Source organism: Schistocerca piceifrons, chromosome 8 (genome assembly GCF_021461385.2).
Source record: "Schistocerca piceifrons isolate TAMUIC-IGC-003096 chromosome 8, iqSchPice1.1, whole genome shotgun sequence".
NCBI lineage: Eukaryota > Metazoa > Arthropoda > Insecta > Orthoptera > Acrididae > Schistocerca > Schistocerca piceifrons.
In genome coordinates this window covers 288,826,441-288,850,666 of record NC_060145.1, presented here as the reverse complement: position 1 = coordinate 288,850,666, position 24,226 = coordinate 288,826,441, and the positions used below count along the sequence as shown (strand labels likewise).

The following is a 24,226-nucleotide window of genomic DNA, read 5'->3' as shown; positions in this document are numbered from 1 at the left end:
AATTGCAACACCAAGAAGAAATGCAGATGAGAAACGGGTATTCATTGGACAAATATATTTTACTAGAACTGACATGTGATTACATTTTCACGCAATTTTGGTGCATAGATCCTGAGAAATCAGTACCCAGAACAACCACCTCTGGCCTTAATAACGGCCTTGATACGGCTGGGCATTGTGTCAAACAGAGCTTGGATGGCATGTACAGGTGCAGCTGCCCATGCAGCTTCAACACGTTACCACAGTTCATCAAGAGTTGTGACTGGCGTATTGTGACGAGCCTGTTGCTCGGCTACCATTGACCAGAAGTTTTCAGTTGGTGAGAGAATTGGAGAATGTGCTCGCCAGGACAGCAGTCGAACAGTTTCTGTATCCTGAAACGCCCGTACAGAACCTGCAACATGCGGTCGTGTATTATCCTGCTGAAATGTAGGGTTTCGCAGGGAGCGAATGAAGTGTAGAGCCACGGGTCGTAACACAGCTAAAATGTAACGTCCACTGATCAAAATGCCGTCAATGGGAACAAGAGGTGACCGAGAAGTGTAACCAATGGCACCCCATACCATCACGCCGCGTGATACGCCAGTGTGGCGATGACGAATACACGCTTCCAATGTGCGTTCACCACGATGTCGCCAAACACGGATGCGACCATTATGATGCTGTAAACAGAACCTGGATTCATCCGAAAAAAATGACTTTTTCCCAGGTTCGTCGTTGAGTCTGTGATGCAGCGTCAAGGGTAACCGCAGCCATGGTCTCCGAGCTATTAGTCCATGCTGCTGCAAGCGTCGTCGAACTGTTCGTGCAGATGGTTGTTGTCTTGCAAACGTCCCCATTTGTTGACTCAGGGATAGAGACGTGGCTACACGATCCGTTACAGCCAAGCGGATAAGATGCCTGTCATCTCGACTGCTAGTGATACGAGGCCGTTGGGATCCGGCACGGCGTTCCTTATTACCCTCCTGAACCCACCGATTCTATATTTAGCTAACAGTCATTGGATCTCGACCAACGCTAGCAGCGATGTCGCGATACGCTAAACCGCGATCGGCTACAATCCGACCTTTATCAAAGTCGGAAAAGTGATGGTACTCATTTCTCCTCCTTAAACGAGGCATTACAACAACGTTTCACCAGGCAAAGCCGGTCAACTACTATTTGTGTATGAGAAATCGGTTGGAAACTTTCTTCATGTCAGCACGTTGTAGGTGTCGCCACCGGCGTCAACCTTGTGTGAATGCTCTGAAAAGCTAATCATTTGCATATCACAGCATCTTCTTCCTGTCTGTTTAATTTCGCGTCTGTAGCACGTCATCTTCGTTATGTAGCAATTTTAATGGTCAGTAGTGTAGATAAGAGCTTTGAGCACTTGTTTATCTTTGGTAATGTGAAACTCATCTTCTGAACAGGTGCTCATAGCTCTTAAGGTACGCATTTTAGAGCCCTTGTTTACTACACTTTTCGATCTGATTGATCGTTTCTATACATCAATACCTCCCACTACAGAAACGAGTAGAAAAAATTGGTCTCAAAATTTCCTTCAAGAAGACAACACAACGAAAAACATAAAAAAACAACAAAACACCTTAAAATGAGAGAATAAAAAGAATGAATTCCTAAATAATTAAAATATCTCGGAGCTGGAATGCTTTAGAGGAAAATGCTATGGATGTTAGGAGAAATATAGTTGAACTGGCCTTCCAAATCACCAAAAATACGTATAGCAAAACGTCCATCTCATGGAAGGCAATAATGAGGCACTATAACACAGTAATCAAACCAGAAGCCCTGTCCGCAGCCGAAATATTGTCCAGCACAAGCTGTGGCCGCCTTGGAAGAATGGAGATCAAAGAAAGGAAGATATTAAGAAAAATCCTAGGCTCCAAATTCCGTAACAATAAACTAATCCATATCAGACAAGAAACACTTTGCCAAGCAACCGAAAAAGTCTCAGATGCAAATAGGAGAGAAGAATTCAATTTTGTGAAAATATCCTCAGATTGGATCGAAATAGACTCTTCAAATTTTTTGACCACTTCCGTAAAAAAATTAAAAACTAAAGGAAATATAAGGAAATGGATAAGGACAAGAAGAGAGATACGCGAAAGCGACCAGCATTGTGATAAAATTGTGTTGGCTCTTAGTCTAATACGTGGTACTGAAATTTCAGTTCCTGAATATTACGTTTCAGTTATACTAATAAGTACGATAAAAATAATAACAGGTAAAAACTTTGCACAGGGTCAAGTCCCTCTGTTGAACAGTGTTTCCTCGCATTATTTATTCAGTTTTATGCAATCACGACGCAGGGAATGTTTGCGCAGTACGTCACGAAGGTTGTTAAATAGGATCACAGCCACTGATTTTGTATTCTTCGGCTTATGGTGTTTACTTACAAGTAGTTGTAAGGGAGTAACTTTTCTGACAGTTGTGTGTAGATCTGTTACTGAAATCTGCAGCGTGCTTCCTTCAGTAAAATGTTTAAAAAAGTTAGGAAGTGTTTTTCTTGCCTACGTCATAAGGGCAAATTGAAAACTAGCTTAATAATAACGATTGAAGACGTCTCTTCAACCAGGAAACAAGTGCTTCGAAGAGGAAAATTGATGGTGACATGTCACATGATGAGTGTGGACAAAAATGGCTCCGAGCACTATGGGACTTAACATCTGTGGTCATCAGTCCCCTAGAACTCAGAACGACTTAAACCTAACTAACCTAAGGACATCACACACAACCATGCCCGAGGCAGGATTCGAACCTTCGACCGTAGCAGCAGTGCATTTCCGAACTGAAGCGCCTAGAACCACTCGGCCACAGAAGCCGGCAGTATGGATGTCCGCAACGATCTGAATGCTGTATTTCCTGGTCGCTGGATTGGAAGAGGAGGTTGAATTCCATGGCCTGAAAAGTCACCTGAGCTGAATTCCCTTGATTATTTCCGATGGGGGTATCTAAAGTCACTTGTGTATGAGATCCCAGTGGATAGGAGATGAATTAGCTGCCAGAATTGTAGCTGTCTGTGACGTGATTCGAAACGCATCTGAGATACGGTATTTGTCAGGATGCCTCAGGACCTTGTTCGCCGATGTCACACTTGCATTGAGGTTGATGGTCGTCAGTTCCAGCACATTTTGTAAGATACAGTACAAATGGTGCGTTAATTGCGTCAGTGATGTATTTGCAGTTAACTGAAACTAATTAACGTAAAAAAAGTACACAGTAATGTGATTTTTATTCCTTTCATCTTCTTAAGCTGGCCTCTCCTACCCCAGGTTCCCTACCTCAAATTGTTCAGTGGAGCAACCCGTTAAACTTTTGCACACTCTTCGGAAACACCCTACATAGTATGAGATTTCCAGATAAGGACAGACCCTTTTGTGGAATGATGAACATGACACAACCCAACGCAAGGTTCACCAATGGAGATAAAGAACTTATAATTGCTCTTCAAGAGGAAGTGGAGAAAATTTAAAATATTCTTCACAAGAAGCTGTGAAGATAAATAGCGACGTAAAGGCAGAAGCATATAACACAAGACGTGGATTTGTATGTCCCATATGACGGAACATGGATGAAGCGTGGCCTTACATCGCTGTATGTAGCGTCTTTCATCATTAGTATTGATACTGGAAAAATTATGAACATTCAGGTAATGAGTAAATATTGTAGTAGCTGTACGCTCAGAAGGAAATCTGATAAGGCATTAATTGGCAAGTTGAACACAAGAAAATGTGCAGTTGAAATTATTTTAGATCTGGTGGTGGAATCGAACTTTTAGGAATGTAGCTTACGTTTCATCGAAGTATGGAAAAATATGGTGTTAGATATACACAATTCCTAGGTGATGATGTCACCAGTGCATTCAGAACTGTTCTGGAAAATAAAGGGAGGAAAACTTTCAAAATTAAAACCTGAACTAAAAGTTAAACTTGAAAATGAAAAACCTGTAGGTGGTGCTAGCAGGCTCATGAACAAAGAAATCCATTCTGTACATGTGTACTATGGCAGGTCCATAATAAACATAGGCAAAAATGTGAATAAAATGCAGAGAGCTGTGTGGTCTATTTATTTTCAAAAACTATTTACTGATGTCAAACCTGTGCATCCCATGGTGAAAAGTCGAGAAAACTGGGCATGATGATACCAACTATTCACATAAACACAATTTGATTGAGGCTGTATTAAATAAAACAAAACAAAAATTTAGATATTTAGCAGACCTAGAACTTCTACAAAAATGTACACATCGAAAAACATAAAATTTTAACAAAAATTACAACTGTCTAATATGGAAACGATGCCCTAAGACAATATTTGTTTCCACAACAGTTGTCGAAACTGCAGCATATGATGCTTGTTTAGTTTTTAACTGTGGTAATCTTGTCAGACTACAAAGTCTACAGAAGATAGGATTCCATCCAGTAGCTTTCACAATGTTGACATTGAAGGAAATCGATAAGAGAAGAATTAGTGTAGCTGACATTACCACTACTCAGTTCGAAACTGAGGTTAACCCAAGAAGACAAGCAAAGGAAGGTCTGCTTGAAGATGAAGAGTAGTAAGTGTGGTTGCACTGGGTCACCCTGATAAAGTAAGGCCTAACATAAATACTGTCAAATCTTTGATTCAGGTTTCTAGTAATTTAGATTCTGGAAACTTTATGTATGTTTTCATCACATACCACTGACGTGACAGTACTTAAATTTGGCAAGCAGCTAGTCAGTACTACAGTGAAACATTCTATGGAAGGAATTTTCATTTAATACAGCGTATGGTATTTATATAAGATAAACGACCTAAAATTTGGTGCATTTTCTTCCACAGACATTTGGAGAGCTGTAAAAATCCAGTGAAAGAAAGCATCAAAATTCTGTTCCATAGATATTTCTTTTAATCGTATATCAAACGCTGTACAAAAATGTATTACCTTCGTTATGACAGATTTTTCAGAAAAGCAACATTTTTCTCCCTTTGTTGAAAAAATTTCAGTTGTTTATAATTAAAAACGTATTACGTCAAAAAGTACGAAAACTTATTTGTGTATGCATATAAAGTTTCTTAACAACTGTGCCAAATTCATTAACATCATCCTAAAAACTTTGAACAATAAAAGGTTTTCTTCGAAGTATTGCTGCTCCGCATACGTCCCCACTTGAAACGGCTCCAAATCAAAGAAAATATGGTCACAGGGGGATAAGACTGCAAAGAAAAAAGGGAAAAAATGAAATAGAGGTTCTAAGTCAAAATTAAAATCAAACGAACGACCCAAATCTCTGAAGAAGAAAGGAAAGCAAGTTTAGAAAGGATGAAACAATATGGGGCCTATAAAAACGAACAGAACATTAAATAGTGTTTGATCTAACGTACCGCGAAGTCGGGTCACAGGAAAGAAGAAGAATGATGTAATTAGCTGCTGAAGATCTGATGGTACTGTCATTTCTTTCAAGTTTCGTGAAAGCTCGTCATGTATAGCGAAATTTTCCATTCGCACAACAAATAAAACGTACAATAAGACTGTTCTCTAGCTACGCTATACACAGTCTGAGCTCAGGTTCTTGTCGTCTCCAGAAACTTGTCGATAGTTCTGGCGTGCAGGTAAGGTGGCGCTGCGGAGTAGAGCGGGGTGCAAATCGACGTCCGCCCATCCAGATTTAGGTTCCCAGTGAATTTTACAAAATGCCTTCAAACGAATGACGGAAGGGAGGATGATTATGATTTAACGTACCACTGATGACGGGGTCGATAGCAGTGGAGCAGAAACTCGGTCTAAGCAAAGACGGAGAAGGAAATCGATTGTGTCCATTTAAGAGGGACCTTCCTAGCATACCAGTACCGAGATATTTTCATCTACAAGGTCGTCACTCATTCCTTTTCTCGATGTTCTCCAGTAACTGCACCGCCCTTCTCTAATACTAGAAAGAACGTCAAGGAAACATGGGCTCTAAAATGCTTATCTTAACAACTATGAATACTTGTTCAGTAGAAGAGATGCGCTTCACATCACCGCAGGTGAACAAGTGCTCATAGCTCTTAAGACATGCATTTCAGGCCACGAGTTTATTAAACATTTTTTCTTGTTTTGCTTAATATTTCCTCTTTCCAGAATATGGAAGGCAAAGACTTTGCAATGTAAGAGATCTGTTTTATAGTATCGAAGATGAACAAGTACTCATACCTCTTAAGGTATCCATTTTAGAGCACATGCTCATGTATAATAAACTTCTTATTTATGTATAAGAAATCTGGTCTACGTTGTGTCTTTTCTTGTGACATGATGACGTAAGGACCAAAGCTTGGATGACAGATGTGGGTAGGTCACCCCTTTCCGCTTCTATTCTATGAAGATTGCATTTACCATAATGGTTAGCCAGTGGTGGCACGCCGAGAAGATGTTTTTAGTGGGTGAGTGACTTGAAGAACGTCCTGACCAACAAGTGAACACGAAATACCCCAAAGTAGGTCAAAACAACATAGATTATAGGCGGTTTTGCATTATCTTGTTGAAAGATAATGACTTGGAAATTTCGACAACAGGGTACAGCCACCGATCTTAACAGAAATGTAGCGCTTGCTGCCCAAAGTACTAGCTATGCGAAGCAGTGTGAACATGTCGAGTATCAACTGGTATCTCACACTATCACACCAACAGCTTGGTCCATATGGCGAGGACTAATTCAATGTGACAATTGTCCTCCTTGGATACGTTATAACTACTGCTGTACACAGAAGCGGGACTGGTCAGAAAACGTGACGTAGCGCCACTCGAGTTGTCGATGAGCGCACCAGTTTTGGCACACATTTTTATAGTACTGCGACGAGAGAAGCTACAAAAATGATCGCCGTGCTACCAGCTAATCGTTATAGAGAATGATGGCACAGTTCAAATATTCGTTTTAACGATTCAACGTAAGTTTAACATGGTTTTAATGAGTAGTACCAGAAGTTGCGTGAAAACGAAACTCCAGGGCGACATTCGCTATACATAGAGATAAAATATGTGCAGAATATGTTCAGTATAGATGACAAGTGAAATTTATGGTAAAAAGCTTCTCCTAACTGCCTGGATCTATTCGAGACAAACTTGGTACATCCGTTACTAATTATCTGGAAACAAATACTGACTTGGAAGGGGGGGGGGGGGGGGAGATTTAATAACGCCCAGTCTCCTATTGGAGCTGGGGCAATAGACAGAGAAGGGTGGAAGAGGAGAAGATGGTGAGACAGAACAGAAAGGGGGAAGTGGGACATAGACACAAATAGAGATAAGTTGGATATGGACAGAGAGAGGGGGAGCAGGGGATGGACAGAGAATGGGGGGAGGAGGAGATGGGCAGAGAGTGGGGGAGGAGGAGAGCGACAGAGAGAGGGACGGGAGGCAATGGACAGAGGGTGGGGGGAGGAGATGGACTGAGAGAGAGGCAGTAGGAACTGGACAGGGGGTCGGCAGAGGAGGAGATGGACAGACAGTGGAGGAGGAGGGACAGACAGAGAGGCAGGAGGAACTGGACAGAAGATGGCGGAGAGGAGGAGATGAACAGAGAGAGGGGCAGGAGGGTGGGAGAGAAGGAGATGGAGAGAACTCAGGGGAGGAGGAGATGGACAGAGAGTGGGGGAGGAAGAGATCAGAAATAAGGGCATCAGAAACTGGACAGAATGTGTGGGGAGCAGGAGATGGACAGAGAGAGTGGCAAAAGGAACTGGACAGAAGTTGAGGGGAGGAGGAGATGGACACAGAGAGGAGCAGGAAGAACTGGACAGAGGGTGAGGGGGGTGGAGGATGAGATGGGCAGAGAAGGGCAAGAGGAACTGGACAGTGGGTGGGTGGAGGAGGAGATGGTCAGAGAGTGAGGGGCAGAAGGAAATGGCTGGAGGGTGGACAGGGGGGGGGGGGGGGTAGGATGAGGTAGGATGAGATGAACAGAGAAAGGGGACGGAGGAACTGGACTAAGGGTGGGGTGAGAAGGAATGGCCGGAGAGAGCAGCAGGAGGAAATGGACAGAGAATGAGGGAGAAGGAGACACAGAGAGCTCAGGGAAGGAAGGGCTAGACCAAGAGTGGGGGAGGAAGAAATCGACGGAGAGAAGGGCAGGAGGGACTGCACAGAGTGTGGGGGAAGTATGAGATGAACAGAGAGAGTGGCAGGAGGAAATGGACAGAGGGTGGGAGGGGGAGTAGGAGATGGACAGAGATACGGGTAGGAGGAATTGGATGTGGGATGGGAGGATAAGGAGATGGAGAGAGAGAGGGGCAGCAGGAACTGGACAGAGGTTGGGGGGCAGAAGAGATAGAGAGACAGAGCAGAAGGATGAACCAGTTTGAGAGTGGAGGGGGAGGAGGAGGTCGACAGAGTGAGGTGCAGGAGGAGATTTATAGTGTGTTAGTGCTGGTGATGATAGTGAGAAGGAAGAGGAGGAGATGGATAGGGACAGTGGGGAGTGAGAGATGGACAGAGACAGGGGTAGGTGGGAATAGACAGATAAGGGAAGAAGGGCATGGATGGGTGGAGGGGACAGAAAGAAAGAGAGGGAAGGTAGAGGATGGAGAGAGATCGGAGGAGTACTAACAAAAGACTGTAATAGATACATATCCGTACAACACTGAGCTTGGATTTTTATGAAACAAACGAAAGTGAGATTATTTGCACATTAGACTGCTGATACGATTGATCTAGCTGAATAAAAATAATTTCTGTATTGGGAGTAATGTCAGCTTATTTTCGAAGTAGAGAGATGCAATCTTGACGCACTATAAATGCTGCTGATATCCTTCATGGCATTGAGTAGGGCCCTCCAGAACTCATGCATACCATATACGCATATCTGTTGTGGGAACCGATGAACACGATGAAAAATATCGTGGAGTGATAAACCCCCTTGTACATATGTCACGATTCCGTTGCTATCGAATTCTGACACGAGCTGGTTGATGTTTCACCTCATCTAAATACGATTTCTGAATGAGAAACCTGCTGCTTAATCTTTCCTCATGAACAGAAGGTAGTCAGCTTCAGTCCTATCTACTCTGTGCAGTTGCACTGAAATGCCAATCATTTGCATATTCCAGCATATTGTACATTTCCTGCCCAATTGCTGCTTGTTACCTGTTGCCTTCCAGCAGTGTGTACAATGATGGTTCAATGAGCGTGGAGGTGAAATTACGCTAGTTTTTTAGTTTCCTCAATTTGTACACTGTGCAGTCACATTAGTGTGAAAAACCAATATTTTTCAGCGCGGACCGCTTCGGGACGTACAAGAAGAGAATCAATGAGATTCTGGAGGGCACAGTCAGGGATGCGGAAGTAGGCCGACTCCAGCGCCGTTAGATGGCGAGAACAGCCCGATCGAGGTGATACCACAGATTCTCGAATGGGTTTTAATTAGGAGAGTTTCGTGACCGGGGGAGTACAGTGAACTCATCCTACTGCTCCTCGAACCACGCACGAGCACTGCGAACTGTGTGACACGCTGCACTTACTGGTAGATGCTATCGTACTGCGGAAACACAAACTGCATGTATGGATGGACATGATCCTCAACAATAGATAAGTACTAGTGATGTTCCATTGTGACTTTCAGAAAGACGCAGAAAAACGAAGTCACTCAGTGAATGCCACTGAAAACATTCCCCAGACCGTAACACTCCCTGCTGGTTGCTTCCAAATGTTTCACGCCGTGTACGCCAACGGGTATATGTTCAATGAAGCATAAAATGTGATTCATATGAAGAGGCCACCTGTTACACTCAGTGAACGTCCAGTTACTGTACTGGCGTGCAATCTCCATCCATCATCGTCGATGAACAAGTCAGCATGGATGCACGAATCAGGTGCCTACTGCGGAGGCCCATACGCACTAACGTTCACTGACGGTCGTTGAGGAGATACTGTTGGTAGCGCCTTGGTGCACCTCGGCTGACAGTTGCAAGTCCGTTCGCCAATATGGGTGTCCGCAACCGCCGTTCAGCCCCGTCGTCTATGGCCCGTGGAGCACTGCCGTTGCCTCGGCGTCGGTTTTGGACAGTGCCATTTTGTTGTGCACGGCGAGACGTGAAAAGTTTACAAACGTTTGCCGTATTGGAAATAGTTCCACCCTTGGCCTGAAAGCCAATGATGATGCCCTTTTCGATGTCAGATAAATTCCTCCTTTTCTGCAGTGCGACAACGACTGACTTTTGTGCGCGGCCTCCCGACAGACCTTATGTAGTCTCCACTGCTAGTTGTACCACCTACCGTCTGAGAGTGGTTATTGCACGTCGACGTCCAACATTGGCGTAGATATTAACGATACACTGTGGTGTCTATTAGAATAAGAGTTAAGGGTTCCAGTGTCTCTGAAGGAAAAGAAATAGGTTGAGAGTGGGGAGAGGGTGGAGGGGCTATGGTAGAAAATGCCGTTAACTATAATCCGAATTTTATATACGTCGACTCTTAGCCCGATACTAGCAGTTCTGCATCAGAAAATTATCGTTCTTGTTAGGTCATCATATTTTGTCGAATTCCTGTACCTTAATAGGGAACAAAATGCGAAAAATTGATCTAGAAACGTCAGCAGTGTACCTCCAAACTTGTGCTGTCTAGAATATCTTTTGTTGAAGCTTTGTAATTCAATAAAATCGTCAAGCAGTTCTCCGAAAAACAGAAGATATAAATTCTTAAAACGGTTATTCGCTAGCATTACCAGCCTGGAACTGTAGCCGCACATATCACAGATTCTCTCGCGAAAGTGCAATGACACAATATATATATATATATATATATATATATATATATATATATATATATATATATAGAGAGAGAGAGAGAGAGAGAGAGAGAGAGAGAGAGAGAGGGAGAGAGAGGAGAACGGCTGAAGTTGTATACATACTTGTCAGAGACTTATTCAAATAGCAGAATACCACAGGTGCAGTAACCTCTCTCCCGTCGCGTGGCTCATCTCGTTAAGGGAATCATCAACGTCCAGAGGACGTAAAGTTACTAATGAGTTCTCAGGAGCGTAGATTTCCCGGAACACGGAACACATCGTTCGCTCCTTACACGTTCCCACGTTATTCCCCGCCGAATAACGTACGTGTTGAGACCTCTCTGTGCTCTCTCATACGTTTTCTTCCGCCGGTCACGGACTGCTCGTGTGTCCTTCTGCAATTCTAAAAATCTACAGAAATATCTGGCCTTGTCGGTGAACAATAACATGAGCGAGAGTTTCAATCAACCTGTGAGGTTAGAGAGATATTTAAGTTTCGCGGTGACGTAACCTGAAGTCTCGTCGTGTGTAGAATCAATCAATTTTAAAGCAGCAAAGCGGTGGAAAAATACTTAAACTCTTCGGTGGTAAATAACATACAACCATTTGTTGTTATTTTGCCCTCAGCATGCTTTGATTAAGAAACGTATAAATTCTGCTATAACGTCAGTGTAGGGAAGTAACATCAAATTCACAAAATAGTATTATTTTGAAGTCTAGTACACTCTAACACAGAAAGACAACACGCCACCAAGGAATTATCAGAATGGGACGGAAATGGGTACACATCATGTAGATGTACAAACAAACAAAGCCGGCCGCGGTGGTGTAGCGGTTCTAGGCGCTTAGTCCGGAGCCGCACGACTGCTACAGTCGCAGGTTCGAATCCTGCCTCGGGCATGGATGTGTGTGATGTCCTTAGGTTAGTTAGGTTTAAGTAGTTCTAAGTTCTAGGGGACTGATGACCATAGATGTTAAGTCCCATAGTGCTCAGAGCCAAACAAACAAATGATCAGAGTTTCAGAAAAATTGGATGATTTATTCGAGAGAAAGAGCTTCACATATTGAGCAAGATAATAATGCACTGATCCAATTCTGACCCTTATGCAAGGAGTTATTCGGCTTGGCATTGATCTACAGAGTTACTGAAAATCCTTATAAGGGATATCGAGCCAAATTCTGTCAAATTGGCGCGTTAGATCGTCAAAATCCCGAGGTGGTTGGAGGCCCCTGCTCATAATGCTCCAAACGTTCTCAATTAGGGAGAGATCCGGCGACCTTGCCAGTGAAGGTAGGGTTTGACAAGCATGAAGATAAGCGGTAGAAATTCCCGTAATTTGTGCGCAGGCATTATCTTGCTGATGTCAGCCTCCGTAGCGTAGCGGTAGCGTTACTGCCCACCACGCAAGAGGGCCCGGGTTCGATTCCCGGCAGGGGACAGGGTGTTGTGTGTCCTTCATCACCGTTTTCATTATCATTGACACGCAGGTCGCCGAAGTGGTGTTAACTAAAAAGACTTGCAACACGGCGGCCGAACCCCGGAGGGGATATCCCGGCCAATAAATGCCGATCTTGCTGATATGTAAGCCCTGGATGGTTTGCTATTAAGAGCAAAAAAAAAAATACTGGGCGTAGAATATCGTCAACAAATCGCTGTGGTATAAGGGTGCCACGGCTGACAACCAAAGGGGTCCTGCTATAAAATGTAATGGCATGCCATACTATCACTTCTGGTTGTCGGCGGGCATGGCGCGCGTCATTCAGTTTGGTATCCCACCACCGTTTGGTGCCTCTTCAGACACGTCCTCGGCCTTTAATCTCATTGACCGGAAAAGAATTGTCTTCAGTTATGAGTCCTGCTTCTAAATGAGCTCCGATAGCAGTGAAGACGTGTCTTAATGCGTTCCACACAGCAGCGCGATGCCAACTTGGCTGTGCCCACAATACCGGGCCAACAACCGGGAGGGATCGTCTGGACAGCTATTTATTTTCATAGCAGGACGCATTTGATTGTCATCTGCGGCATCCTAACAGCACAGCGGTACGTCGACGATATACCACGCCCCATTCTGTTGCCGTTTACTGCAAGCCACCGTGAGATTAAATTTCAGCAAGATAATGCCCGTCCCCACACGGCAAGAGATTCTACTGCTTGTCTTCGGGCCTGCCAAGCTCTACCTTGACCAGCAAGGTTAGCGGATACCTACCCAATCAAGAATGTTTGGAGCCCTATGGACAGGAACCTCCAACCACTTAAGGATTTTGATGTACTAACGCGCCAGTTGGACAGAATTTGGGACGATATCCCTTAGTAGGAGATCCAACTAATTTATCAATCAGTACTAAGCCGAGTCACTGCTCGCAGATGGGGCAGAGGTGGGCCAGCGCATTATTGACTTCCTCAACCTATGAAGCTTTGTCTTGAATAAATCATCCAATTTTTCTGAAATTGTGGTCATTTGTTTGTCTGTACATGTACATGACATTTACCGATTTCCGTCCCATTCGAATAAATGGATAACTTTATCGTTGTGCATAGTTTTCTTTTTGTCTTAGAGTGTAGCTACGCAGCTTTCTAACTTTCATATTCCTTGACAAAAATACAAGGTGATTCACGAAGATATGCAAATGTTTTGATATGTTATTCTACAAGTAAAACTAAAGAAAAAAGTTCATATAAACATAGGTCCGCAAATGTTTAGTTACGAAGTTTTGGTTAGTAAAAGATTTTGCCTGAAATTTAGCAACTTCGCTAATATGAAGCCAACGCAAAACTGTTCAAGGTTAAGGTCAAGCCCGATTTCCATTTTTTGTTGTTACTGGTCTGGCGAATCTAATAAAGCATGTCCCAGACGTTTATCTGCAGTGCAGTGCAGTAGACCATCCAGAGAAGCAATGATTATTATACAAGTAAATTTGTTTACTTTCCATTAAGACTGTAGAAACGTTTATGTCATTATTGGCAGTCGTTAGTGAGTTGTCTCAGTCGTTTCCTAACCTTCAAACGAGGTAGTTTTCCGTATAGTTCAGTGAAAGAACATAATAACAACAGTGTATTTAAGTGAAACCACAGAGTAACTGTTTTAGTTCCCAGATTATTTATGAAATAGGGATGCCTTTTAAATTTACGGCAGAGGAATATGCGGATATGGTGTTTGTTTATCGCAAATTTGATTGTAATGCTCCGGCTGCAGTTAACGAATACCGCGTACGTTACGCAACTCGGAGGATTCTGAATGCACTACTACTGCAGATATATATCTGGGACATGTTTTATTAGACCCACCAGATCAATAACAACAAAGTAAATGGACATCTTGCTTCACTTTAACCTCGTGCAGTTTTGCGATGGCTTCATTTTAGCGAAGTTACTAAATTTCAGGCAAGATCTTTTATTAGCCGTAAATCCGTAACTAATCATTTCCATATGTTTATATGAGCTTTATTTTAAATTTTACTTGTAGAATAACATATTAAAATATTTGCATATCTTCGTGAATCATCCTGTGTTATGTAGTATTATGTAAACTCTTCAGTTTCTACCAAAGTAACCACTCCCAATAACCCACCAAGTACAGTTTTTTTTTTTTTTTTACAGTTCAAGTCTAATTGACACTCGAAAGTTACTGATAAAGCTCATTGGATTAAATATTAATCATCCACTAGAGCGCTCTGTAGGTGGCGTGTAACTGGTACCAGGTGGTAGTAATATAAAGGCCGACGCAAGTCATGGCGGTGAAGCTTTGTGTGTGTGCCGTTGCTTGGACGGAATGAGCGCAGTTAGATGGGTCGACGCGCACACCTGACAGATTGACAAAAAGTAGCTATCGTGTTCGAACGTTCTCAGTAGCACATTGAGAATGAAGTGGCCAGATATGTTGGTGTATCAACGAGAGCTGTTGAACATGCGAACAAGTTATAGAGTACCAGTCGTTGTCATGTAACGTCATATACGAACAGTGTTCATAGAAAGATCGTAACTGGCATGTAGTGGAGACGAGTGTCACGTCACAACCGATTTCAGACCCTACAGAGATTGCCGCTGTCAGCGAATGTTGATCTATCTCAAACAGTTTCCAAGCGAAAACGGCGAAGAGAACTGCATGCATTGGATATTTGCACTCTGGTACCTCGCAGGAAGCCGTTCCTCATGTCCATATACCATGCTGCACGTCTTCACTGGGCGAAACGCGATGGTAAGCATAGGTGGGCTAGAGGGTGAAGCGGCAACTGTCGTTGTAGGAAAGATGGACAGAAGAAGAACTGATTAGCGAAGAAGGTAACGCAATAAACATAAGGTTTACTCAACTTGTATTTCTCCAAGCGTACGGAGATTCATTACAATTAATGCAAGAAGAAATAGAGTCCAGCTTTCAATGTTAACAATGAAGAGGCTCTCTGTACTGAAGCACCAACGATGGAGTCATAGCCGTGATTAGGTGGCGACTGTGTAGCATCAAAAAGTGAAGAGGCTTGAAGTCTGAGTGGCTGCTGCTGGCCGTTCTACACTCATGCTTATAAATTAAGGATAATTGCAGAATGTGGTGCGACACAACGTGGCACTATACAAAACTGGCCCTAATAGCATAGGCACACAGGGAACACACACGACGCAGATCTGTAAGTCCACGGTATTGGTGATAAGATGGGAAAACCGTCCCGAAACACATGTGCTACAAAACGCCACTGTTTCGTGTGCAGGTACCCCAACATCACTATAGGATATGACCACCATGCACACGTACACAGGCCGTACAGCGAGTTGGCATATTCTAGATCAGGTGGTCAAGCAGCTGCTGGGGTATAGCCCCTCCCATTCTTGCACCAGTGCCTGTCGGACCTCCTGAAGTGTACTAAGGATGTGAAGACGTGCAGCGATTCGTCGACAGAGAGCATCCCAGACGTGATCGACGGGGTTTAGGTCTGGAGAACAGGCAGGCCTCTCCATTCGCCTGATGTCTTCTGTTTCAAGGTACTCCTCCACGATGGCAGCTCGGTGGGGCCGTGCGTTATCATCCATCAGGGGGAAGGTGGGACCCACTGCACCCCTGAAAAGGCCGACATACTGGTGCAGAATGATGTCCCGATACACCTGACCTGTTACAGTACCTCTGCCAAAGACATGCAGCGGTGTGCGTGCACCAGTCATAATCCCACCCTACACCATCAAACCACGACATTAAGGCGTTCGTATCTGGTTGCTGGTTCACGCCAGATGAAAACGCGGTGAGAATCAGACTATATCTGGACTCGTCCGTGAACATAACCTGGGACCACTGTTCCAATGACCATGTACTGTTTTCTTGACACCAGGCTTTTAGAGCTCTCCTGTTACCAGGGGTCAGTGGAATGCACCTTGTATGTCTCTGGGTGAGTAAACCATGTCTGTTCAGTAGTCTGTAGACTGTGTGTCTGGAGACAACTTTTCCAATGGCTGCGGTAAGGTCCCGAGCAAGGCTACCTGCAATACTCTGTGGCCGTCTGCGGGCACTGATAGTGATATATCGATCTTCTTGTGGTGTTGTACACTGTGGACGTCCCGTGCTGTAGCGCCTGGACACCTTTCCTGTCTGCTGGAATCGTTGCCATAGTCTTGAGATCACCCTTTGTGGCACACAGAGGGCCTGTGCTGCGACCTGCTGTGTTTCACCAGTCTCCAGTCTCCCTAGTATTCTACCCCTCATAACGTCTTCAATATGTCTTCTTTGAGGCATTTTCAACACACAGTCACCATTAGCACGTCTGAAAACGTCAGCACACTTACTGGCTGGACCGTACTCTGATATACACCAACACACCTCTGCGTATGTGGACTGCTGCTAACGCCACCGTGCGACGACCGCAGGTGAAATGCACCGCATGGTCATACCCCGAGGTGATTTAAGCCCGCAAACCAGCCACCAGAGCGTTGTTTCACCATGTAATCAGCATTATCCTTAATTTATGAGTATGTCTGCATATCACGGCGCCAGAGGGCACTCATAGTCCAGAGCCGCTGGAGGTGTGGCCCAGCAAAGGCGCCCCATTGGGTCCCCCCGATCTCGCACGACCACTGTCATAGTCTGACGGAAACTTGCAGTTCCGTTGACAACTGTGACGTCCATCGGGTGGTACCAATATGTGATACCACAGAAACCGTACAGTAGCTGACTGGATGCATAGCAGGGTCTACGAGTCGCCATTTCATCTGTTTCGAAATGAGGCACCAACAGTCCAATAATGTGTTAATTCATAGAGTGTGGTGGATGTACGAGAGACGTTCTTAAATGAAGATTCATCTACATCTACATCTACATTTATACTCCGCAAGCCACCCAACGGTGTGTGGCAGAGGGCACTTTACGTGCCACTGTCATTACTTCCCTTTCCTGTTCCAGTCGCGTATGGTTCGCGGGAAGAACGACTGCCGCAAAGCCTCCATGAGCGCTCGAATCTCTCTAATTTTACATTCGTGATCTCCTCGGGAGGTATAAGTAGGGGGAAGCAATACATTCGATACCTCATCCACAAACGCACCCTCTCGAAACCTGGACAGCAAGCTACACCGCGATGCAGAGCGCCTCTCTTGCAGAGTCTGCCACTTGAGTTTGCTAAACATCTGCGTAACGCTATCGCGCTTACCAAATAACCCTGTGACGAAACGCGCCGCTCTTCTTTGGATCTTCTCTATCTCCTCTGTCAATCCGACCTGGTACGGATCCCACACTGATGAGCAACACTCAAGTATAGGTCGAACGAGTGTTTTGTAAGCCACCTCCTTTGGTGATGGACTACATTTTCTAAGGACTCTCCCAATGAATCTCAACCTGGCACCCGCCTTACCAACAGTTAATTTTATATGATCATTACACTTCAAATCGTTCCGTACGCATACTCCCCAGATATTTTACAGAAGTAACTGCTACCAGTGTTTGTTCCGCTATCATATAATCATACAATAAAGGATCCTTCTTTCTATGTATTCGCAATACATTACATTTGTCTATGTTACGGGTCAGTTGCCACTCCCTGCACCAAGTGCCTATCCGCTGCAGATCGTCCTGCATTTCGCTACAATTTTCTAATGCTGCAACTTCTCTGTGTACTACAGCATCATCCGCGAAAAGCCGCATGGAACATCCGACACTATCTACTAGGTCATTTATATATATTGTGAAAAGCAATGGTCCCATAACACTCCCCTGTGGCACGCCAGAGGTTACTTTAACGTCTGTAGACGTCTCTCCATGGAGAAGAACATGCTGTGTTCTGTTTGCTAAAAACTCTTCAATCCAGCCACACAGCTGGTCTGATATACCGTAGGCTCTTACTTTGTTTATCAGGCAACAGTACGGAACTGTATCGAACGCCTTCCGGAAGTCAAGGAAAATGGCAGCTACCTGGGAGCCTGTATCTAATATTTTCTGGTTCTCATGAACAAATAAAGCGATTTGGGTTTCACACGATCGCTGTTTCCGGAATCCATGCTGATTCCTACAGAGTAGATTCTAGGTTTCCAGAAACGACATGATACGCTAGCACAAAACATGTTCTAAAATTCTACAACAGATCGACGTCAGAGATATAGGTCTATAGTTTTGCGCATCTGCTCGACGACCCTTCTTGAAGACTGGGACTACCTGTGCTCTTTTCCAATCATTTGGAACCTTCCGTTCCTCTAGAGACTTGCGGTACACGGCTGTTAGAAGGGGGGCAAGTTCTTTCGCGTACTCTGTGTAGAATCGAATTGATATCCCGTCAGGTCCAGTGGACGTTCCTCTGTTGAGTGATTCCAGTTGCTTTTCTATTCCTTGAACACTTATTTCGATGTCAGCCATTTTTTCGTTTGTGCGAGGATTTAGAGAAGGAACTGCAGTGCAGTCTTCCTCTGTGAAACAGCTTTGGAAAAAGGTGTTTAGTATTTCAGCTTTACGCGTGTCACCCTGTGTTTCAATGCCATCATCATCCCAGAGTGTCTGGATATGCTGTTTCGATCCACTTACTGATTTAACGTAAGACCAGAACTTCCTAGGATTTTCTGCGAAGTCGGTACATAGAATTTTACTTTCGAATTCACTGAACGCTTCATGCATAGCCCTCCTTACGCTAACTTTGATATCGTTTAGCTTCTGTTTGAGAGGTTTTGGCTGCGTTTAAACTTGCAGTGAAGCTCTCTTTGCTTTCGCAGTAGTTTCCTAACTTTGATTTTGAACCACGGTGGGTTTTTCCCGTACCTCACAGTTTTACTCGGCACGTACCTGTCTAAAACGCATTTTACGATTGACTTGAACTTTTTCCATGAACACTCAACATTGTCAGTGTCGGAACAGAAGTTTTCGTTTTGATCTATTAGGTAGTCTGAAATCTGCCTTCTATTACTCTTGCTAAACAGATAAACCTTCCTCCCTTTTTTTATATTCCTATTTACTTCCACATTCAGGTATGCTGGAACGGTCTTATGATCACAATAGTTTTATAAATGTAAACTTTATTGCCGAAAACAAATACACCATGACGTCATGAACTATACATCTTGCACTGATTCTAGACGTAGTGGCCACCTACACTGAGATATCTGTCATTGCGTGTAGTTAGTTTGAAGAAATCACTCTAGTAAAACTTGTTGCCTGCTGTGCAAGGAACTGCTCCACCCCAGCACTGGTTTGGGAGAGACGTCGTGAGAGTGCGGCTTGCAATGCAGGAAACAAGTGAAAGTCCATAGGGGAGGATGAGGGTTGTAGGCTGGGTGATCCCCTGTGTCCCATCCGAAGTGAACGAATCTCATCCTGTGTGAGCCTTGCTGTGAGTGGTTTTGCGTTGTTATTCAAGAGCACAACACCTACACTCAAGAGCCCTGGTCTCTTTTGCCGAATGACGAACCACATTGTCAGTACACGTCGGTCTGTTATTGCGATTTGTACTCGAATAACCTTGGGTATTCCTCTCTGCTGCTACTCTCCCCTCTACGGAGCTCTGCGCATGCAACAATATGTCATTCTTCCACCGCTGACGCCCCTTCCGTCATTGCATCAGCAGCTGGTATGGATTCATAAGGCGTTTATTTTTGTCACCTGGTGTAACATCTTCTCTCTCAATAACAGTGACGAAACTTGCTTTCGGAACGTCCCACATAGTTCAGATTGGAGGTAGTAATGTGATACTTTGATCATATTTTAGGGCCCATCATTCTGGTTACCATGATCCTAAATCAGAATATTTCTTACAAAGTACTTGGTGATGAAGTATTGCCTTTTTTGCCAATCTTCATGCTGAGTATGCTCTGAACTATTTCATCATCAAGATGACAACAGCAGTGTTCATAGGGCAGCCCACATAAGATCCTGTTTTCACGATCGCTCACGCAGCTCATTATACCAGATCTTTTTCACAGTGAGTGAAACGAAGCAATAAACATCTCTGCAGCGTGCAATCTCTACATGATCTCATTCATCCACGAGTGGCTTTGACTGATATGGCTTAGCTGAACAAATTTGTGGACGCTCTTCTTTGCCTGACCCATACTACTATCAAGGCTTAAGGCAGTGTCACATGATATTCACGTGATATCTCCCACAGGTGACTAATTTCTTGTCCGGTGTACTTAATCCAATGTATGAACGCTACGCTACGGCACAAAACAGCAACATCAGTCACCGTTAATCGGATCTCCAATGACAGCTCTCAAGAAATCACATGGTGGCACATTTCAGTTCAACAATTGCGTACAAAGTGAACACTTCTCGAAACAAAATTATCATTATTTCATTTTCCTATAATAATTATAACATACACTGAAGCGCTAAAGAAACTGGTATTGGCATGGGTATTCAAATACAGAGATATGTAAACAAGCGAATACGGCGCTGCGGTCGGCAACGCCTATATAAGACAACAAGTGTGTGATGTAGTTGTTAAATCCGTTACTGCTGCTACAATGGCAAGTTATCAAGATTTTAGTGAGTTTGAAATGGTATTATAGACGGTGCACGAGCGATGGGACACAGCATCTCCGAGGTAGCGATGAAGTGGGGATTTTCCCGTACGACCTTGTCCCAAATAACTGTGAATATCAGGAATCCGGTAAAACATCATATCTGTGGTGTCACCGCCAGACACCACACTTGCTAGGTGGTAGCCTTTAAATCGGCCGCGGTCCATTAGTATACATCGGACCCGCGTGTCGCCACTATCAGTGATTGCAGACCGAGCGCCGCCACACGGCAGGTCTAGAGAGACTTCCTAGCACTCGCCCCAGTTGTACAGCCGACTTTGCTAGCGATGGTTCACTGACAAATTACGCTCTCATTTGCCGAGACGATAGTTAGCATAGCCTTCAGCTACGTCATTTGCTACGACCTAGCAAGGCGCCATTATCAATTGCTATTTATATTGTGATGCATGTACAGTCAGACCAATGTTCACCAATTATGGATTAAAGTTAAATATTCCAGCAGCTACGTACTTTTCTTGATGGTATAATTACTTTACCTGTTCCAGACCTCACGCCAGCCTGCGTGAGTTAAACGCGTGCCTTTTGGCTTCCTCCAAACCCTGTGAATTGGCTCCTGCCAATTCACAACATATGTCGACGAGGATTTTGCGTTCGTATTTGTCCTGATTTACTTGTGTCATGGCTTCGCCACAATCTCCAGATGTACTGTCCGAATTTTATCGCTTACAGAATCAGTAGACGCAGGCCTTGCTGGATGCCCTTGGACAGCTCGTCCAGGGTCAACGTGCACTGCAAACCGATGCGGCCGCCGCCGCTCCACCGCTCACGCAGCCACAACACGCAGTTGCACCACCTTTTCGTCCTTTTGATGCTGCACTGGAAACCTGGACGGAGTGGTCACGCCGATTTGGATTCCATCTCGCCGCCTACAGAAATCAAGGTAATGAGCGGCAGCCGTTTCTCCTTTCTTGCGTCGGCGTGGCCACGTATCGTCTGATAGTGAAATTGTTTCCCCGACGCGACGTAGCAACTATGTCCTACGACGAAATTTTGTCTGCATTAGATGCATATTTCAAAGAATCAGTCAATGTAGTTGCAAAAAGGTATACCTTCTTTCGTACAAAACGTACGGAAGGTCAGACTAATAGAGAGTGGGTTGCAACCTTGCAAGGCCTTACTAGGGAATGTGCTTTTGAGTGTGAATGTGGACTCCCTTATTCCTATACTATGGTACATGATGCTATTGCACAGAACGTTTCTGATGTTCGTATAAGGGAACAGATTTTGAAACTAGTCAATCCCTCCCTTCAACAAGTGATAGACATATTGGATCGGCAGGAATCATTTGCAACTTCGCCAGCCGTGTGTCATGTTAACCAGCCCGCCGGGCGAGCTACACAGAACAGTAAACAGCCCTTGCGCCCGTCCGCGCAACTACTGCCAAGCTCTCCGCCACATGTGCCGCGCAAGCAAGCAAATGCAGTGCTCAAATCATGCCCGCGGTGTGCTACTAGACATTCGCGGGAGAATTGCCCGTCACGCCAAGCTATTTGCTTTTTCTGTAATAGAAAAGGACATGTTCAGAGTGTTTACCAGAAAAAGCTCAGAACGGACACTCACAGCCATTCCAGGCCCTTTGCTCCGCGCCAGAATCGGAATCGAACCCCGAATACTCAGGCTCGTGAACCTTCGCTCATGGACATTGATGTATGTGATTCTTGAGTTTCTCCTGGCGTATTTGATAATCAAAATATCCACGGGTATGCTGCCAGTCTATAGTGTCCAATGGGCACAATATTTCGGCGATCATACATGTCGCCATCATCAGGTGAACTGACGGACTGAGCTCCTGTGAACGTGCCGGCACGGAGATCCGTACGCTATGGCTGCTCAGAGGGAACTGGGTTCGGTCGCGGCGGCGGCAGATTTAAATACCCTCCGCCCGCGGCGCGCTCCCTCCGCCGTCCGCGCCCCGCGCCACGGTCGAGCGGTGGAACAGATTGCGACGGCGTCTGAGATGACGTCGGTGTGATGGCTCTGTCCGCCGTGGTCGTCACAACTATACGTTTGCTCGATTTACTCTTGATTAACCCGATCGCTGGTTCCCAAGCCTTGCTAAGATTATAGCCACAGTTACGGTTTATGGGGTCGTCATTGGTGCGAATTTCGATGGCCTCTCTAACAACGCTGTCCCAGTATCTCGACGTCTGTACCAGAATCCTCGTGCGGTCATACTCCATGGCGTTATTTTCCGACAAACAATGTTCAGCGACCGCCGACTTGCTCGGATACATCAGTCGAGTGTGCCTCTGGTGTTCACGGCATCGATCCTCGACGGTACGCATCGTCTGACCAATATACGACTTGTCACATTGACACGGAATCTGGTACACGCCGGCCTTCCTCAAACCGAGGTCATCTTTGGCGCTCCCCACCAGTGCACGAGTTGTATTTGGAGGACAAAACACAGTTCCAACCCTGTGTTTCTTCAGAATGCAGGCGATTTTCCCCGAGAGTGCGCCTGTGTATGGAATAAATGCAGTGCCTACCTCCTCCCTCGTGACTTCATCCATCTCAACAGGTTGTGCTGCAGTGGTTGGGCGGAGAGCACGTTGAATCTGCCACTCTGAGTACCCATTTTTTCGAAATACAGTTGTCAGATGTTCCAATTCCTGGGGTAGACTCTTTGCGTCAGAGATAGTGCGCGCCCTATGTACTAGAGTTTTAAGTACCCCATTCCTCTGTGAAGGGTGGTGGCAACTGTCTGAGTGCAAATACAGATCAGTGTGCGTAGTCTTCCGATACACCCCATGACCTAGGATGCCGTCAGCCCTTCTCTTGACCAAGACGTCAAGCAAAGGTTATTTACCCTCCATTTCAGTCTCCATAGTGAATTTGATGTTGGGGTGTATGGAGTTTAGATGTGTAAGGAAGTCAAGGAGTTTATCCATACCATGTGGCCAGATGACGAACGTGTCGTCCACGTAACGGAAAAAGCAAGTAGGTTTCCATACGGATGACGACAGGACTTCCTCCTCAAAGTTCTCCATGTACAAATTCGCTACCACCGGTGAGAGTGGGCTACCCATGGCGACTCCCTCCGTTTGTTCGTAGTATTCTCCATTAAAAAGAAAATACGTGGAAGTCAAGACATGCCTAAAAAGTTCAATGGTCTTCTCGTCAAACTTGTGACTAATCAATTGTAGTGACTCTCGCAGGGGTACCCTCGTAAACAAGGAAACGACGTCAAAACTCACCATGATATCTGACTCATCCAACCTGAAGCTATCAAGGCGTTTAACAAAATCCACGGAATTACAGATGTGAATGAGGGCATTTAGCCACATAAGGACTTAATATTCCCGTCAGGTATTTGGACAACAAATATGTAGGTGCCCTGATGTTGCTGACAATGGGGCGTAATGGTACCCCCTCTTTGTGAACCTTCGGGAGTCCATATAGTCTAGGCGGTACCGGACCTTGGGGTAACAATTTCTTAGCGTCACCCTCCGGTAAATCTGCGTCCTTGAGAAGCCCCCTCATCTTGTTCTCC

The 24,226-nt window shown here is 44.8% G+C and overlaps 1 non-coding gene across 1 annotated transcript; it reads left to right on the top strand.

Annotated features, from left to right (window-relative positions):
- The first annotated feature begins 12,109 nt into the window (after positions 1–12,109).
- Positions 12,110–12,182, top strand: Trnag-acc. Its single transcript has one exon. It is a non-coding gene; the product is annotated as a tRNA-Gly (tRNA).
- The last annotated feature ends 12,044 nt before the right edge of the window (positions 12,183–24,226 follow it).